Below are 10,492 nucleotides of genomic sequence, written 5' to 3'. Positions count from 1 at the left end.
CAATGAAGGGTATGTTGATTTGAAGAGCCTTGAAATGACCTAGAAACTTCTGGTACTCCTCTTCCTGCTTCTCCTTCTTAGCTCGGGCTGGGTATGGCATTGGAGGCTGATAAAGGGCCTATTCCTTCGGATTTGGCAGTAGACTTGCTGAGTCCATATCTTGTACTCGGCGAGTAAAGCTGTCAGATTGAAGATTTTGATTTTCTGCCTCCTCCTGCCATGATTCTTTGGGTGCTTCTTTCTGAATAGGGGCCAGAGGAGTGATTATTTTCCCACTTCTTGTTGTAACTATATTTATGTGCACGCCTCGTGGGTTATTTTTAGTTTTACTAAGGATTTTTCCCTGTGATCTTTGGTTTATTTGTTGAGCAAGTTGCCCCAACTACGTTTCTATGTTATGAATGGATGCTTGCTGGTTTCTAAGGATAGTTCTTGTTTCTCGAATGGCAGCATCATGATCGCTATGTCTCTTTTCTAAAGCAGCTATAAATTTGGTAAGCATCTCTTCTAAACTTGGTTTTCTTTCTTGTGCTGGCTCCTCCTTTTGGTAAAAACCTCTTCCTTTCTACTTGTCCTTCTCCTCCTTAGCCTTCTTGTACTCTTCATACGGTAGCCACTCTTTCTTTGGTTTTCACCAGTCTTCATCATATCGATCCCCACTTGAGTAACATACTTGCAGCTTTTTGTTCCCATTTTCATCCAAGTCGCAGTCTCTAGTAAGATGAGGTCCATTACACTTTTCACAACCCACCCGAATAGCATGGATCGTTTGATCCATTTTACCCATCCTCCTATCCATGGTTTTTAGCATAGCAATGACCGCGGATAAGTCTTCAGTAGCTACATATGCGGCTCCCCTAGTAACATCATTTCTTCGGTTGTGGTATTCTCTAGAGTGCTTAGAGAATTCTTCAATTAATTCCTTGGTCACCGGGGGTGGCTTCTTTGTGAGTGGGCCTTGCGAGTCAAGTAACTGCCTGGTTGTGACATTGACTCCATCATAGAAAATGGAGACTTCTTGCTGGATATTAAGGTCGTGGTGTGGGCAGTTTCTTAGTAAGCTCTTGTACCTCTCCCAAGCTTCATATAGTGACTCTCCATCTTGTTGTTCAAAGTTAGCAATGGCCTTCTTTAGTTTGGCTATCTTGGAAGGTGGGAAAAAGTGATCAATGAATTCTTCTTTCATCTTGTCCCATGTGGTGACTGATCCGGAGGGAAGTGATTTGAGCCAGTCTTTTGCAACACCTTTGAATGTCACTGGAAGCATGCGAAGTAGCTGAGTCTCACGAGGCACATTTGGAACATTGAAGTAATCAGCTACATCATTGTCTTCATCTAAATGCTTGTAGGCATCCTCGTGGTCTTTTCCATAAAAAGGAATCTCCTTTAGCTGGGCGAGTATGTGACCCTTTAGCTCGAAAGTAGCAGTAGCGGGAATTACGGGTTGCACAAGTCCCAGGCCGGTGTCATCGTGAATCCTCTTCTTCCATTCTCCCATGGGGATTTCATCAATGTTAACTATGGTATGAGCTAACTCGACGCCGGAATCGGAGTCGTGCCCGTATGTGGGTTCTTCTTCTTCCATGGTGTCGTACTCGGGATCTTCAAACGGGGGTACCAGCGGGGTGTTTGATCCTCTGGTCATGAAAGTCCTGAAATAATACTAGAAAAAAACGTAAAAAGAACAAAAAAATGTACTAAAAAAAACAAAAATTAAAAGCTAAAATCTGCTATACTCGCCGAGTAGATGCGAATGCACTTGGCAAGTAGCAACGTATTTTTGAAATAATTCAAAACTTAAAATAAAAACTAATTTAGATGCTAAAACCTAACTACTAATTATTAAACTGCAATAAATTAACTTTGTGTCAGTAAACTCACACAAAGGATCGAAAAAATTAGAAATTAGATAAATTATTTAGAACCGTTGCCCGACAATGGCGCCAAAAAGTTGATGTGTGTGAAACGAGGTAGTTTTAATCCTACTTTTAGTTAATAAATTAAGCACACAAAGGTAGTGAACCTATCTTTTAGTGGTATAGTTGGATAAGTAGGGTGTCGAACTCAGGGAACGGAAATTAATCTAATAACTAATTTTAACTAAACAAGTAATAAAAGTAAAAGGGTTTTTTTCTCTAGTTTTACAAGACTAGAAACTTAAACTTAGCACTTAAACACTTAACTAACTAAAAAATGAAAGCAAATGACAAGTTTACCAAATTTATTAAAGGGTTTCTGTTTAGGTTCAACGAATTCACTCCTATGGTTATTTAAATGATAAGTTAATTATTATTGGTTACCAACTATAGTGGTTAGGTTCATGTTCATTACTCCTAACCCTTAGACAATTAATCAATTCAAGCAGTGGCCAATTGTTTAAACTAATTAATTCCCAGTTCAATTGTTTGGATTATATAAGATTTGTAATTGGTTAATCAAGTTGGTGTTTCAATTAACCCCTTGTTTGTTGGTTTCTCAAACAAGCTCACACATTAATTTACCCATTCTCTAATTAATCTTAATTTCATATTCATTATTCATAAGCATCTGATAAAGTTCTCACATAACATATGAGGTTAATAATTAAGAGATGTTCATGCAGCTTAATTACCTTCGAATTAACAGAAAATAGTTGTCATTAATGCATAAGGTTCTTTAACAAACTTAATTTAATATAATCACCAAATAATAATCAATCAAAAAGTATATTCTAAAGTCTAAACCATAGGAGTAAATTAGTCTTCCCCAACAGAAACAAAACGAATTGAGTTCATAATCATAATAAAAACAAACTCAAAAGCAGATTTAACTAAGCTAAACATACTTAATTCCTAAAGCTAAGTGGAATGATTAACCTAATTGCCTTGATTCTTCAAAGGATTAAAGGTTAGGGTTCCTTAGCTCCTCCAAGGGTTCTTTTTCGTAGGTTCAGCTCTCAAAATCACCAAAAGTCTTTTCCATTCGGATAATGATTCGGTATTTATAATTATCACAAACATGGTGTAATCGGCAAGTAGCAGACCCAACTCGCCGAGTAGATGCTTGTTATCCGTCTTATACAAGGAGTCTTGACTTATCTTCTGGAATATTCTAATGTACTCGTTGAGTAGCCTCTAGAACTCGCCGAGTAGGAAACCCTTTTTCCCTCATTCTTCATTCTTTGGTCTCTAATTGCTTCCCCTTGTTCCCTTTCACTCCCAAGCATGTCTTTTGGACTGAAAACAAAATATAAACATTATTAAGTACCTTTTGTCCACATTATACACATAATTAGTTAAAAATGAATAAAAATGTATGCTAAATAACTAACTAATTATGCACATATCAATCCATCATAAAGATGAAAGTTTTATAGACATGTATGTCCGATACGTGTCTAGAATCCATTTTAGGTAAAAATAAGATAAAAAGACCAAAACTCAAGCAAATTACAATAACTTCAACCAAATAATAGATCTACAACATATGATGCTCTTGGGACTCAGGAGATTCATAAAGTTGTTAACTTTATGAGTTCCTTCCTTTCAACTTTGTTCAAACAAGAAGAACATGGGACAATATCTTAGATCTAACCACTTCAACCCATCAATATAGAGCCTTTCACACTTATAAAGTTCAAGAAGCTATAAGAGATGTTGATGATGTTGGTTCCTTGCATGGTTCACTGATGGAGCAACTTTTTCTCATTCTTCTCTTCTTCTCCAAGCAAACAATGCTCCAAAAAGGTCACAAATCACCAAGGAAATGAGATATAGGGTTTGTAAGAGGTATAAGGGTAATGAACCCTAGAAATGAAGTAGAGGGTTTTAAATATGAAGAAAACCCTACAAGAATCATGGGCTTTGTCCAGAACACCTGCTACGTCATTGCCTTTCTTGGCCACATCATCACGGTCCATTATAACACGCGATCCTTTTAAATATTGCCACATCATGGGCATCCTTGCCCCACGTCGTGGCACAGAGTTTCCTCCAAAATTCTATCTTTGGTCCTTGATAAAAGTAAGCTTATCCAATCTAGAACATAGGTGTTACAACTCCCTCCTCCCCCTAACTTAAATTTGATTTCGTCCTCAAAATAGTTCCTTACAACTTATACTTCCATACCCCGAAACCCTGACACAACTTTCTGGAACTAATTAGGACTGAGAAGTCTTCTTGAGCAGTTGACTGTCTTCTAGTACTATTATCAAAACCTCATTCTTATCAGAGATCACACACCCTGATAGAGAACGAATCCGTGACCCACTTACTTTAACCAATGAATAGTAACCATCACTAGTCTACTAGAAATATGAAAATCCAAAACCTTATCTGAATTCCATACTGACAGAACCATTTCGAAACATAGACATTATGACTCCACTGTGGGACTTGAACTGATCAAAACCCTTCCGACCCTTGAATTATCTTGTTGATAAGTGAAAAAACATAATCATGACCATTCTTCACAACTAAAACCTTCCAGTTAAAATCAAGGGTGGATCCCAATACGAGTCTCACCCCTAAAGTGCTAGACCAATCTATAACTCATATCCATAACCAAAAAATTTCATATTCGATCTATCTGTGATCTCCTGCATCCATGCTAACCTTCTAATATATTAAGATGCAAAAACCCTAATTGACCGCTGAGAGTGACAATCTTATGTATGGTCTCACTACGAGACTCTGCCTAAACAGATAAAGGCTACTCTAACCTAATACCGTGTAGACTCAACCTGCTGATCATATATTCTCCAAACTCTAAACATGATATAACACCTTAACTAAGCCCATTACTACTAGGTCCCATCCTCAAGAGTCACGCACTTACTACTTCATGATCAACCATGATACTATCTAGTCCGCTAGGACGCTCAATCTCGCAGATCACCCTCATTTTTCCATCGTTCCATCACTGTTCTGGAGGCTTATGACCATCACTTCTTTCCCCAAGCATACCCTCATATATCTAGATAGTCTGCTCACCCAATTTAACCTAAATAATCGGGCCTTGTGCATGGGTTTCATCCATACTATCATAACCAAACAGGCCTCGCCCATGGGTCTAACTTAATCTATGATAACTAAACAAGTCTTGCCCACAGATCTCACCCAACCTATCATAACCAAATGGGCCTCGCCCATGGGTCTCACCTAATCTACATAATCAAGTGGGCCTCATCCACGAGTCTCACCCACTAGAGGGCTATACAAGCCTAAAACACTATCACAAATCCAAAAACCCTCATTCCTAAAAAAAGGTGTGGTCAACCAAAAATAACGATCTGACTTAGCCAATACATCTATTGTGATCCTCCTGTAGTCCAACAACCACTCCTACAATTTTCTATCTCTTCCTCGTGAATGATACAACTCCATCACAGACTTACAACCTTTACAACAACCTATCAACCTTATGTATTCTACCGCTACCACGTATTCTTACCACATTTCCATAACATCCATGGGCCCAGCCCATGGTCTTGCCCTCTATCTACCATACCAAACCATAATCAATCATGAGATGAAACCTTATCCATCTATACCCTAATTAGATGTTCGGGTCATGCTTCAAACCCAAAAGCCTTTATTAACACAACTCTAAACCTGAACCTCATCATATATTCGACATGCATCATTATTGATAAATCTCATATTCGACAAGATAACTTGAATCCCCGTTCCTTGTGCAACCCTTAGTCCAAACAGTTCTCCCCCCACTCAGATTCAACTACGTTCTGCCAACCATGTAATCAATAGACTTCCAAACCATCTTGCAACCTTACCACTCTACTACTATCCTCTTGAGCTTACAAGAGATCATATTCAAATTCCAAATGACCTAGGGTATCTACTCCCCGAACCATATCAGACATTTTGCTACTTTTGCAGGAAGGACATAGTTGCACCCAAGCACCTTTCCTTGATATAATTCAAAATCATTGGATAATATCAACTGATGACAAAAAGCAAATAAAACCTTTATTGAATCGAACGGATCACCAATCTAACAACACACTTTGTCGAAAGTCTGAAGCACTTGGAATGATGCCAACAGATACAATTTGAATCCTCTTAGCAATTTCCATCAGTGGAACAACCATGTGTGAACAATGCATCACCCACACTTAGGAGTGATAGGTCATCACTAATCTTACCCCAATAATGTAGTCGATTTAATCAAATAGCTATTCATCAGTCAGCTAACATCCAACCTAATCGACACAAACGCCCCCGAACTCTAACTTCGATATTCCATAGGGGAAAAACCAGCTACTATGAAATCCTTTCTGAAAAATTATTACACGATACCTCACATACATCCTTAAAAATACGAATCTACCAAAAACTCACCCAAAATTTGTGTTTTGTCCATTCCCTTACACCTCTTAACTACGAGAGATCTCAATCATTTCAGACCCTAATTATCAAATTGACTTACAATTCAACTCCCTTTGACCCAATGTTGAATCCAACACATCAATCAAAACGTTGATCCTCCGTCAGAACACTCAGTTTGCTTCTACCTAAGGTTCGCACTAACAATAGCTGACATCCTAAGACCAACTCATCCAAATACACTCCAATTATGACTCTTAGTATGTAAAATGGAATATGATGATACTTCGATAATAATAACTAGACAATCATAAATAACTATGATCCTTAAGTAGGGACTCGACTAAATCGATCATAAGGTCTCAAATATATAGACATGTGATCAATAGAAATAATATAAAAAAGCCCGACAAGTAGGGCTGTAAACGAACCAAACGAACACGAACAAGGTCTTGTTCATGTTCGTTCGTTTAAGTTAGTCGAACAACAAACGAACACGAACAGATAAACGAACGACATTTTCTTGTTCATGTTCGTTCGTTTAATAAATTACTTTGTTCATGTTCGTTCATTTATGTTCGTGAACATGCTAAACGAACATAAATGAACAAACATAAACGAACAAAGACAAAAAAAACACAATTGAACACATATGAACACAAACGAACATATAATATAGCAATATAATAAAAAAATAATTGAATATAGATGGATATAAATAAACTTAAACAAACGAACATAAACGAACGTAAATGAACATCATAAATGAACGTTCACGAACATAAACAAACGAACGAGACCATTGTTCATGTTCGTTCATTTAACTAAACGAACGATAATTTTTGTTCATGTTCATTCATTTATTAAATAAACGAACATAAACGAACTTCCCGCCGAACAGTTCACGAATGGTTCGCCGAACGTTCAGTTCGTTTACAGCCCTAACGACAAGAGTAAAAAAAATGAAACATACCTGCAATAGCATCTAATGAAGCTCGGGTCTCCCCTGCATGTAAATTCAAAGCTCGGCTCCTCACTGATGGAGCCTACGCCTTGCCCTTACGGCCGCCAATAATCTTCAATTCTAACATTTTGTTTAAATAAATAAATACATGAATAAATAAATAAATAATAAGCCCTAAAACCCCGAGATGTATTTTATATTTTATTTTATTTTAGCCCTAAATCCGCTATAATTTATCAGTGTTAGCGATAAGGAGTTAAATATTTGGGGTCTATATTGTAACATTCGGACTTGAAATGTAAAGGATTTTGTGAAGCAAGGGGTGTTTTGTAATGAGTGCACTTAATTTGAAAAGAAGGGTGTGGAGGCTCAGAAAGTGTTAAATCACATTAAGTTTGATAACTGGAGACGGGTTAAAACCCGTCACCCTCCTATTGGCCTCATGTTAACACCTTCTCAAAACCCTAACCCTAACATCATCTGCCGCCACCCTTATACCCCCTCACCCCCAGCCTCTGGAACCTCGACTATCGAAGCCAAGAACTACCAGGTTGATCGTCATCATCGTGTTTCCGTTGTTGTTGTGTACGAGGAATGACGTCCGGCATCGTGGTCACTGCTATGATCGATGACGAACACAACCACCTCATCTCCTCCACAGACACCGTCCTTCTCCCTTCGTTTTTGTCCAGGCTGCTGCTAGCCTTCAACACCACCACTCAAATGATCCCTTCAGCTGCTCTGGTTGTCATCCATCACCGTCTGTCATCGTGAGGAAAGCTGATATTGGGTGCATAATTCGGTGATGGGATTCTTATGTTTCGTGTTGTGTGTTGTTGTTGCAAGTCGTCTAATGGAGGGTGGGTCTTGGATGGACGGAATTCGATGAGAACTAATGGGGTAGTGATCAAATGTGAGTAGTAGTTAGTTTGGTTTCGGACCCCAAGTGGGGGACAGTTGGTGACTTAGGGAGAGAGACTGCAGCGTGGGCCGATTATATGTTCAGCAGCAAGGGTTAGACGTTATCTTCATCAGGGTTGTTCGTGTTTTTTCCCTTATGTTTTGGATTCCTGGGATAAGGGTAAGGCGTCCGTCGATGATGTGTCGATCGTGCGGGAGTATTCGGATGTGTTTCCAGAGGATTTACCTGGGGTACCTCCGAAACGACATGTGGAGTTCAGGATTGACTCGGTTCTTGGTGTGGCTTCGATAGCCAAAGCACCTTATTGGTTGGCTCCTCCTGAGATGCAGGAGTTTTCTACACAACTACAGGAGTTGTTAGACAAAGGATTTATCAGGCCAAGCAGTTCGCATTGGGGAGCCCCGATTCTGTTTGTGAATAAGAAGGATGGGTCTCATCGGATGTGTATCGACTACTGGGAGTTAAATAAGGTAACAATGAAGAAACATTATCCCCTCCCGAGGATTTATGATCTTTTCGACCAACTTTAGGGTGCATCTTGGTTCTCCAAGATTGATTTGTGATCGTGTTATCATCATATACGGTTCTGGGATGAGGATGTGCAAAAGACGGTTTTCCGAACTCGATATGGCCATTATGATTTCGTGGTTATGCCATTTGGGCTCACCAATGCTCCTACCGTGTTCATGGATCTCATGAACCCCGTGTGCAGACCGATACTGGATCAGTCAGTGATATTATTCATTCATGACATCTGGGTTTATTCCAAGACTCTGGAGTAGCACGATAAGCATTTAAGAGAGGTGATGGAGACTTTAAGGAGGCAGAGACTCTTCACAAAGTTCTCTAAAGTACGAGTTCTAGTTGTGTAAGGTGCAGTTTCTAGGGCACCTTGTCAACCATAAGGGTATGTTGGTCAATCCGGCCAAGCTCGAGGCCGTGATGCAATGCGAGGTTTCGAGGTCTCCATTTAAGATTCAGAGCTTTCTTGGTTTGGCTGATTATTTTCAAAGACTCATTTAGGATTTCTCCAAGATTGTTGTTCCCTTTGACACGGCTGACCAAGAAGTCTGTGACTTTTCGTTAGGGGCCTGAGCAACTGGTAGATTTTGAGACTCTCAGCCATCGGATGTGCGAGGTGCTGATTCTGACCCTACCGGAAGATGTTGATGACTTTGTGGTTTAGTGTGATGCCTTAATCTCGGGTTTGGGGCAGTGTTGATGTAGTGGGTCATGTGATTGCTTACGCTTCGACGCAGCTGAAGCATCGTGAGGCAAATTATCCGACGCATGATTTCGAGTTGGGGGTTGTTGTTTTCGCCCTCAAGATTTGGCGGCATTACCTCTATGGGGTCTAGTGTACCATCTACACGGATCACAAGAGCCTGAGGTACTTCATGGATCAGACGAATCTGAATATGAGGCAACATTGATGGTTGGATGTGGTGAAGGATTATGATTGTGAGATCCTGTATCACCTGGGGAAGGCCAATGTGGTGGCCAATGCTCTTAGCCGCAAGGCGTACTCCGATCAGAGACCTATGTTTGAGAATAACCATGATTACTTCGTTGTTGGAATGGATTCGTGAGGCACAGGTTGAGACTATGAAGGAAGAGCACTGGAAGACCGAGTGGATTGTGGGTTAGGTGGCTTCCTTCAATTATGATAGCCGTGGATTTTTGACCCTACATCGGAGGTTCTGGGTTCCATATTTGGGTGGTGTGCACCAGGTTCTCATGGAGGAGGCTCACAAGTCAAGTTTATCTATTTTCATCCTGGGACGACGAAGATGTATAGGGATCTTCGTTCGGATTATTTGTGGCCATGTATGAAGCAAGATGTAGCATGGTTTGTGGAGCGGTGCTTGACTTGCAGGAAAGTCAAGTGATATGGGCATATTTAGTCATATATAATTTATATATTATCTTAATGCTTCATGTTGATTTTATCTCGTTGAATGAACAAAAGGTGCTTAATTAGTTTAGAATTTCATTTTTCAGCAACAATGACATGCTCGGATGGAAAAGGAAGCGGATTTAGCAATTGGAAGCTTGGATCTTTGATTTTGAAGAAAGCAGGATGTTGCTGGACAGCTTGACCCCTCGTCAGTGTTTTGGCCATATCTCATGAACTATAACTCTAATTGACAAGATTCAAAATGTTATGAAAACTAGACACAATTTCGGACAACTTTAGTGTTTTGAGAAAATGTGGATTCCAAATGGACCTGACGAGTTGATCATAAAGTTCATGATTCTCGACGCTGACTTGCCGTACACGGG

At 39.6% G+C, this 10,492-nt stretch overlaps 1 non-coding gene across 1 annotated transcript; it reads left to right on the top strand.

Moving 5' to 3' along the window:
- The first annotated feature begins 1,031 nt into the window (after positions 1-1,031).
- LOC145013573 (small nucleolar RNA R71) lies at positions 1,032-1,138 on the top strand. The gene has a single exon (XR_013665123.1). It is a non-coding gene; the product is annotated as a small nucleolar RNA R71 (small nucleolar RNA).
- The last annotated feature ends 9,354 nt before the right edge of the window (positions 1,139-10,492 follow it).

The sequence above is a fragment of the Lactuca saligna genome, chromosome 8, assembly GCF_052625555.1.
Source record: "Lactuca saligna cultivar CGN05327 chromosome 8, ASM5262555v1, whole genome shotgun sequence".
NCBI classification, from domain to species: Eukaryota; Viridiplantae; Streptophyta; class Magnoliopsida; order Asterales; family Asteraceae; genus Lactuca; species Lactuca saligna.
Note: the sequence above shows the minus strand (reverse complement) of the source record. Positions and strands in the feature narration are given on the sequence as shown.